This window comes from Patella vulgata, chromosome 9 (assembly GCF_932274485.2).
Source record: "Patella vulgata chromosome 9, xgPatVulg1.2, whole genome shotgun sequence".
In the NCBI taxonomy this organism is placed as follows: Eukaryota; Metazoa; Mollusca; class Gastropoda; family Patellidae; genus Patella; species Patella vulgata.
Window position 1 is genome coordinate 24,251,670 of NC_065887.2, and position 10,301 is coordinate 24,261,970.

General features: G+C 35.8%; 1 long non-coding RNA gene across 1 annotated transcript; it reads right to left on the bottom strand.

The window, feature by feature from the left end:
• Nucleotides 1-1,137: 1,137 nt before the first annotated feature.
• LOC126831808 (uncharacterized) lies at nucleotides 1,138-9,967 on the bottom strand. The gene is made up of 5 exons (XR_007684358.2): nucleotides 9,857-9,967; nucleotides 6,167-6,317; nucleotides 4,983-5,122; nucleotides 4,187-4,310; nucleotides 1,138-2,184 (listed from the first exon to the last, which is right to left on the bottom strand). It is a non-coding gene; the product is annotated as an uncharacterized LOC126831808 (long non-coding RNA).
• Nucleotides 9,968-10,301: the final 334 nt, after the last annotated feature.

The window sequence follows — 10,301 nt, forward strand, 5'->3', positions numbered from 1 at the left end:
AATCAACTTGGTTCACAAATGCGTATAATAGCTAATCGGTCTAATCTAATCGGTTCACAAAAACGCCTTTAATAAAAGTAAAAATTGTGTTTCTGATATTCAACGTTTACTTGGTTCCTGGTATGGGTTAATCAGTTGTTAAAATTCATTAATAATTTATCCGAGACGACATGAAAAAAAACCCCACCATCATGCTGTTTTAAAGCGGTTTTCATTACTTCATAATCATATTGCTGAACCTTTGTCAATCATATACTGTGGCTTAGATATGGAACAAATCGACTTTATCCTGTTCAACAGAGCCCCCACATTTATCGGCGTCGTCAAAAGATACCCCCCGCCCCACGATTTGCTACATAATTATGTACCAAGGTAAATGCGGATTTCCCATCAAATGTTTTGGTGGGGTTTTTTAGGCAAAGGTATTCATGTGGTTGGCAACCAGAAGCTTTCGAGTCGAGAAGACTTCCAGAAATGAAGTAAAGTTAGGCACAAAAAAAGTTAGCTCCATTATTCCAGGTAATAACGTAGGTCAAGAATCCAATGTTATAGATTGGGGCTAATGCTTTATTCATACGACACCGTTCATGTCAAGTGTAAATAATTGTGTATTAGGGATACATTATCTCACGCTCCTTACCATTAAAGCATCGAAAATACATCATATTTTCCGGTGGGGGTAAGATGATTTAGTGGTCTGCAGTCGTGGTCCCAAGTGTGAACGTATGTGGCTTGGCGATAGGGGCACCTTCTCAACCTCATGGGTTTACTCCGGGTACTCCAGTTTCCTCGTCTGGGATATTACCCTCGGTGGACGTTAAACACCAAGAACATAATATCTTCCAGAATAACACAATTGTATACGTCGATATATTATATACTAGTATCAAACCTTTATGTGAAAGATCCGGGCCCGTATTCGATTCTGCTGTTGGCCCGAGAAATTTCATCGGAATTATCTTGCATGATACCCCCGCCCACCACCCTGCGTCTGGTGTGGGACGGGGGGGGGGCTTTCAAGGGACAACGAATAGTCGTTCGGATTGTCGCGAAAAAATTAGATCCCGTGCAAAACGTTTATGTCTGATTTACTTTAGTTTGAGATTGATAGTTTTTTATTCAATGTGTATTCAAGCTAAACTATTAATTTTAAACTATAGACATTTTCATAAGTTATTTTTAATATGTTGTAGATACTACTAACATCACAGATAATATGAGTAACATTTCAGAACTTATTGTTTAAACCAATTAATATGAAGCAGATACTAATCATGAATAGTCATGTAACATTTTCATAAGTTATTTTTAATTAGAAATAGATACAGATAACAATACCTACAAACATATAACGGTAAATCTCCTTGATCTTTAGGGTATATTCTATGCCGGAATAATTTGCGATCTAAACAGCAGGGTGACTTTGAATATATACAATGGAATTTGGGGTTATTCTTCTAAAAGTTTTTCTTTAAACCTGTAACGGGTTATTTTTCCGGGGTAGGTTTTTATTTTCCGTTAGAAAACATGAAATAAGGTTTTTCTTACTGGAATTCTGGGATATTCTCATTTCACGTACATGTAAACATAGACGGTTTATAAGCAAGATAAAGTCCTCGACTTCGGTTATGCTGGGAAAGAAAGACTTCAGAAAAAACCTCGAAACAAAATCCTCGCCCCGCCGGCCTCGGTTTTTCTCGGGTTATTTTCTTCAGCCTTTCTTTCTCCAGCATAACCACAGTCTTGTGCTTTATTCTACACAGAAAGTATGAGTAACATTTCAGAAATCATTTTAAAACCAGTTAATATGCAATAGATCCAAATAACATCATGATACTATAACATTTCAGAAGTTATTATAAAGTTAAAAAGACAGTAGATACAAATAACATCATGATACTATAACATTTCAGAAGTTATTATAATGTTAGTAAATAGACAGTAGATACAAATAACATCATGATACTATAACATTTCAGAAGTTATTATAAAGTTAGTTAATAGACAGCAGATACAAATAACATCATAGATAATATGAGTAACAGGATACTTGAAATAATCATCATGGCCCCACAAGCTTGTGGTTTCAATGTTTCAGCGTACTTGAGAAGTATGTCACGGGTTCCGGGACATGTCTTCAGTACCATGTTATTAGACAGGCAATCAATACTTATTTCGTGTCCTCTGAAATAAATAAACGAAAACCTTTTTTGTCTATACTTTTCGATACAATTTCTTATTTGGTCCATACAATTGGTTAGCGTCAAATGATACTTTTGTTCCCCACGTCCATCCATGAATGTACCTGCCAGATCTGGTAGCACACAGTAATTTCAATAAGGGAAAGAGGTAGAATACGCTCACAAACCACTTTGTCTTCACTGACATAATTACATTTTTGTCCCCCCACTTTCATCTGTGAGTGTATCCGTGAGAACCCCAAATCCTTTATATCATTCAAATTCAATAGCTGAACAAATTCATAACATTTCATGAAATATTAATCGAAATTTTGTCATGAGTTTACTGGATATTTCTAGAAATTAGTAGATTTCCCCCTTTACCTATCAGTGTGTTGTCAATGGCGGACAGCTATAGTTTAGAGACGCACAATTGAATTCACTTATATGTCACTGTCCAGATTTCAAAGTTTTAAAACAATTTCTATGGCTGAAGACATGAGGCTGTGAGTGGCCAAAATATTGCATTGTCTCCACGCAGACCCGCAAATAGTTTGTCAATAACAATTAATAATAGTCATTTGGCATATTAGTATCACATGCCATATAAAGAGTTATCTGCCATTGGGGTGGGGGCTGTATGGGGCTCAATAACCATCCAATTTAGTGGGTATTCATGGGATGATTTAGAAAGAGGTCTATAACGTTATATGTGTGTGGGGTTTTTTTTAAGGTGTTCTTTTCTCATCTTATTGGATCCAGCAACTATATTTAAATCTCGTAAATAGCCGCCACACTGGAAACAACCTTATATATCGAGGGTTTAGAACATAATTGTGATAAGTCAATATATCAAGCATTGTGACTTATCACAATTATGTTCTAAACCCTCGATATATAGTAAGTGCAGGGGGACCGCACTACACGTAAAACAAAAAACCACAAGACAAACCTGCGGACAAGACAGAAAACAGACACTGCACCAAATAAACAAATATCAAATTAAGTGAATGGATCCGGGGGCCAGCCGTAAGCGTCCACTGCGCTGTACAGTCCCGGCCCTGGAGTGACACAGACTTCACTCAATTTGAAAACAACCAGGAATACAAAAAAGACGCAACAGAAAAAATATGAAGAGGTCGGAAATCTTCGAAAAAGTCTAAATATGCCCATATTCATGTGTCTCGCCTGTATAATCAGGGTGTAATTGGATTTACTTAAAGCAATAAGCTCTCATCACCCAACACCTCCCCTACCAGTACTGGAATAGTGCGGCAGTTCTAAACAAGCATCGGGTAATGAGAGGACGAACCTTGTCGTTTTCCAGCATTATACAACCTTCGGTGCCTTTTTCTGAAAACATTGTGAACGGGATAGCCGCTACAGTTGTTAATGGATTGGTGTGAAGCAATAGGGCTGGGTTAGGATGAATCGTATTGTTTTCAAGTCGGAAGATAAACAAAATTTATTGTCAAATTTGGTGTGAAGCATTGGGATCAGAGAGGATAAAACCCATTGATATAATACGTGCCCTGAAAATATTGTGATCCTGATTAAATTTGGTCAACATCAATGTTTTCCTTTCGGATAAGCTGCTGTGTATGGCAATTTTTTTTTCCAAGACATAGTTGCTTTGTGGGAGTATGCCCACGCTTTGTTATATCAAGACTAAAGAAGCCTAATGGAAATGTTGCACATAAATAAACAGTAATTCTGTTCCGTAGAATTGTATCATATCGTGTATTTGTTTGCTTAATTTCGCTGGATTAACCATTTACACAGACAAACAATCGTATACCAAAATTTGATGTTGTAAGGGGCTCAATACTTTTGTGACCGGCCAGACACTGATAAATGTGACGTTCGAAACGAAATGAAATTAAAACATTTGCGCTCAAATTATTCGATGTTTGAAACATAATAAAATTTACACATTGTCATGTACTATAACCTTTACGACTAGCATTATCACAGTACACAATTTCGATTTAATTTGTTTCACTTACTTGCATACAAATGCTTTCTTGTCATCAAAACTAGAATTTGTTGGTAGTTGGTGGCTTTCAATATTTTTACTGACACATAGCCCAAGTTCTGTAGTACTGTCTTGATAACACGAAGAATTAAAGGCTGTAAAAGAAAATGTATATTAAAGGGGTATTAGGTAAGATTAGATAAATAGCTGACAGTTCTCGCTATAATAGTTTAAAAAATAGATAATAAAAACAGAATTTCAGTCAAATTGCTTCCATCTGAACCGAGATATTAGTGATTCAATTTTAGGCTAGCCTTGATCATCATTACTACCTTTCTTTGGTAACGTAATAAACAAAGCCTCGATTATCCATTTTTACGTTAAATCATCCATCACAAAACGTATTCAAATCCGCTAAATATCACAGGCTAACGATGGCATCGGGAGTTGATTATGTCTTGATAATTTAATTTATGTCTTATTAATAGTTTAGATAAGATGTATCTAAATTGTCTATTTATAACTCGCACTACAGCCCGAGTCCTTCTAAAGAATCCGTTTCGGGCGAGTTATCTATCCCTGAATTTGATAATCTCGCTTACGAACATGAACTTGACAGACTTAATCACAGCTGAATGTTATTATTGAAAGCTGTTTGAAAGAGATTTTCTTTATTACACGCGCCTGTGTCCGACGTTAGTTATATAAGTTGATGATAGTTGATGGAATTCGGGTAGAAGTAAGGATGCGAATGCCCGAGGATATATCGACTACCGAACTTAGTAGACATTCTTCTTTTGTTAAACATAAAACAAGATTTTTCTTACCGTTTATATTTTTACAGAAATCATCAAACGCTTCGATATATGCCTTTGTTGGTGCTGATAACTTTTTATCGTCATCCTGCGAGCAATTCATTGCGAGGTCCACATGACAAGTGATCAGTTGCTTGTATTCTGACATTTTTCTGTTTACAAAGTTAATAAAAATATATATGTAGTTCATTTACAAACAAAGATTTTAATAATAATAATAAATTCCGTCCCAATGATTTCTGCATACATACTATCGCCCTGGCATATAATGGGGTGTCATACAGCCATCGTCCGCCTCGAACGTCTTTGAAAATGTTTAAGCTTTGTAAAACACCTTAACGCAACCATTGGTTATATTTTATAATTAGAGGAAGGAGATTTAAACCAATTTAATGATTTATTTTAAAAATGATGAATCGAGTCTGAGTCTCGATTAACAAGTACCGTTGCTACGGTAATAAACAATATGCCACATCTTGTCAAAACTTCAAATGGTGATAACGTCGATCAGAATAAACAAATTTCAATTAGTTTTTAATATATTCATTTTGAATTATCTATTTTTGGACAGCTATATAGCAAGAACGGTCAGTTCTTTATCTAAACCTTACATAATGCATCTTTGACTAATTATGAACATTTAAAACTGAAAATGTGATAAAATGCCTTAAAAGTAGAGTTTGGAATCGTTTACAGATCTTTGAATAATCATGATTGTGATAGATATTTCCGTTTAATTTACTGAAAATCAAAATATTCAAACTGATCACCGACGGGGATGACACCGGGGCAATTTATTAGCGATCGATATTATTTTTTTTTTTTTTTTTTGTTTTTTTGCAAATTACTTTCTAAATATAATGTTTTATCTATTAAGAACAAATAAAGGTGTTTGAGGTGTATCTTGTTGAATTTTTTTTTGTATTTAGTGTCAAAGGGTATATAAAATAGTACCGGGGGCTAAAATAAGTAAAAGGCCCCGACCAGTGTTTATTACTACGCCAGATGTAAACAACGCAAACGTTATTGTCGTCATTTGATGCGACGTCACACGTAGAACTATACTGTGCATGACCTGTAAATAATGGCTTTTGTTTAACCGCTGTGTAGCAGTTGGCAAAATATTTACAGACTAATTTTGCTGACATTAAATAAAAACTACACCCAAATTAACATTGATCAATATTAATACTTACTTGCATATACTTGGACTCTGTTTGTAAAAAGAAAGGGCCTGTAAAGCATCCGCTGAATCTACTACGGGATATTTTTGGCCACACTGGGCGAGATTAGCCAAGAGGTTCGGACAATTTGAAGGATCCAATATTATTTGCCCTTTGATAGTACCTGTAAAACATGTTATCAGACCAAAAGCATTATACAAACATATCATTCAAACTGAAACTGAATGCACGCACACTTAACCATAGTCCCCTTCCTAACTCTAAGCTTTTCAAGTTGATAAGCGATACTGGATAGGTTTTTATGCCCTATAACAGGAAAATCATTAATTAGTCGTTTGTATTTATTTATATGAGAAACTCTGAATGACTGAATGCAGACATCAATGTGATGAAAGGGGGTAAGGTGCGGTGGTCTGAATTAAAAGAAAATGTGGTTTAACGAATTATTGAAATAAAATTGAACCATTTATGCTAGTCACGAAATGACCTAGTTGTATCGAGTGGACGTTAAACCCGGATTTAGGCGTCACATTCAAGTCGCTAAAATCCGAACTGAATCTGAAATAACGAGTCCGTATGTTTTTCCGAATTCAATCTGGATCAACTATTCCGGATCTGGTTATTCCCAGTAAGAATTTGAGTGTGGCGAGCTTGATCCGGATCAACGGGTTTACCGGAACCGAATAACTTTGTGCGTATTCTCACTTCTCCTTCCGTTTATCGCTTGGGGGGAAGCGTGTGTATTTTCCGGGAGAATATTCTGCAAATACATCAAAATCAATATTGCAAACATCAAATTGTTGGGGTATAGCCTACATAGCCGTAGCCCCACCTCACTGATACATATTGTAAAAGTGGGTTTCTTTGGGTGTTGTTATCTGATTATACGACGAGATCCAGTATTGAAGTTTCTAAGTAATTTAATAAGTGAAGATAAATGGTAAGTAGTAGTAGTTCTTGGTGTTTAACGTCTGCTTCCACATAAGTGATATCGCAGACAAATAAATGGTAACGTTGTTGTTGTTCTTAGTCTTTAACGTCCGCTTCCACCGAAGGTGATATCGCAGACAAGTCTTTATTTTCATGATCTTAGCGCACGCGCAGGGGTCTTTGCTGTGGGAGGAAACCGGAGTACCCGGAGTAAACCCACGAGGTTGAGAAGGCGCCCCTATCTCCAAGCCACATACACTCACACCAGGGATCGAAACCACAACCGCAAGCCAGAGGTGACCGGCCAACTAGAGGTCAAAGCGTGACACTCTAGACCACTAGGCCATTCCAACCAATGGTAACTTTGAGCTAGCTTATTTATATCTTCCAAAAGTCGCGGTACTGTTAAGGATGCCACGTGTAAGATTAAACTCATTTTTGATTGGTGGAAAACAATTAACGAAAGACGCCCATTTCTCGATACGAAGTCTGATTGGCCAGATCGAGACTCGCTTCGTTAAATATGTCAGGTAACGACATTGAGTAATAGCGTTAGTTTAATCCTATTGTTTTAAAAGTTTAAGCTGTCACCATTAATCTTCTTTAATTACGTCTAGATAAACAAACAATAAAGGACCCTCTATTAAAGCTCTTTTATACAGGTATACAATATAATATTGTTTAAAATCTATCGACACCTAATCAGCGTCAAGGTTAATTTATGCTTTTACTGCATTCTAGCCTCGACATCTTTAATAAACATACTGTATATGCATTTAAACTAAACTAAATAATCTATAAAATATACATTCCTTAAAATACATAAAAATAAAATATCTAAAATAAAATATTTGTGCATATTTCGTCAATATGCACTGTTACAATATACTGCGGTAACATAACCAGTTAAAAATCTAAATACAAAGATATGGTGTGTTAAAATCACGACTGATCATTTAAGGCCTAGGCCTTAGGGGCAGGACAGGCCAGCTCAAGGTGTCTTTTGAGTCTATAGAGTCTAGTCTCTAGCATGTATTGTATGTATTTGGATAAAACTGACAACATAATTTATTGCTTTGCATGTTTAGTGCTGAAAGGATTTTAATTATGAAATGTATCTTCGCTAATACAGAATCGAGAGTGAATTACACGTACATACTTGTTGATGCATAGCAAAAGCAACCAGAAAAGTAATCATCTTCATTCGCCTATGATTCAGGTTCAGACGAAATCGTGCCCGACACTCAATGACAAGATGCCGAAGTTGCGAGATCCGGCGTCGTTGATATAGTCTTACTCGCCTCAAAAAATGAAACATTAGCAACAGAAGATCACGAATACGAATGGCGGGCGCATCCATCTTGCTAGTTATGCGCATTCAGTCTGACTCGTTTCAATTTGAGTTCAATCCGAATAAGCTGTAATGTGACACACCGCTTTTACTCCGAGACAAACCAATCCGAATTCCGGAATTCGCATTGAATGTGTATGTAGTGTGAAAGCAGCTTAAAGCTAAACTCCGATTACAGAACTACAGATATGATAAAATAAAAAAAAGTAACGCCCAAAACAACCGTCATACTTGTTTTCAATTTGTAGAACAAAACTGGCGATCACTTTGGGCAGACAAACACATAGACAGGTCACACCCACTTCCAGTAAACGCCGTATCAAGCAAGGTATCCATATCCGGTTACCTGTCAACTAACAATTACCTCTTAACTGAAGTTTTTTCACTATCAGCTCAATTAGAAAGGATAATTACATGTTCTCTGAAGCATGACACAAGGAGTTATTTATGTCTTTATGTTTTTATATGTTTCAAGTGGTAAACAAACAGCATGATGTTTTTGCTCTAGATATTTCTTTCAGGCATAAAATGTGATTTATTTAAAAACGCCTACAGTGAATTTATTTGATGATAATGTTTGATTAAATACTATATAAGGTATTTATTATCCAATACAAAGCGACATCAACAGTTATTCCTTAAGTATTTCAGGGGCGGATCCAGAAGTTTCAGTTGTCATGTAACCATACTATTGCATATGATTTTTAAACAGCTCTAATTGGTTTTACTGTCCAGATTGGGTAGAAATTATGTCCCTGGTTGAATTTTTAAAACTGATAGAGGACCCTCTGATGATAATGGATAAAGCACACGACCGTGACACTTTTCTCATAAAAAGTGTTGTTTTACGATTTTTTTATGTAGCTGAACAGGGGGTGGGTGGGGTCCGCCCCTGATTGTGTAAGGGCATCAAGAAATTTTCAAACCAAATAATTACAATAATGCTTTACCTAAGAAAGGGTGAAAGGGTATTAATACCTTTCACCAGTTGGTCCCATCGTTTTGTGTACCATGCCCTACCTCAACATTGCGAATTATGTTGTGCCCCTCCCCCCCTGCCTTTGACATGAAAACAAATTGAGTTTTGAAAAAGTATAAATGTTTCAAATAAGATACCGATTCTTTCAAATAAAATAAAATTATTCAAATAAAACAAAATTATTCAAATAAAATAAAAATAAAATAAACTTATTCAAATAAAATAATAAAGAATTAGAAAATATAATTTTATATAGTAATTAGTTTAAGAAAATGTGTTAATACGAAGCTCTAATTTAATCAGTTTCAGTATTAAGTCTTTAACTGACTCGTCATTTCTGACAATTGTTCTTGATACTGTTACCTTGGTGTAAAGGTAATATAATCGCCCAAAATATATTCAAATTGCCCTTTATATTGCAATATGTAAATTGATTACTTACCAATGAAGGCCAATGTTGCAAAAATGCGTCCATACATTTTAAAATTGTTGAAATGACAGTACGTGCTCCCTTCTACATTAGTAATGGGTTATGTACATCACGCGAAACTGGATATATACTATTCAAAAAAAGTAGGGGATATTTGATTTTGGGGGCATAATACTAAAATATGCAAATGACTACGAAAAAAGTCACTATAGAACCTAACAGAAGAAACATTTCCAGTTACATGTGACGCCCAAACGCACCAATAGCTACCGCATGGAATGCAGGTGATGCTTGGGATCATCATGGGGGTCCAACCCAAGATTTGCACGACTCTGACTTTGAATGTTACAGTCATTGTGGCATTGAATTCCAGGGTGGAAACATCAGTTTAATTGTTTTAGTGACCAGAAAACAAATTTTGATATGCGTCGGCTTACCCAAAATGAAAGGTTACGTG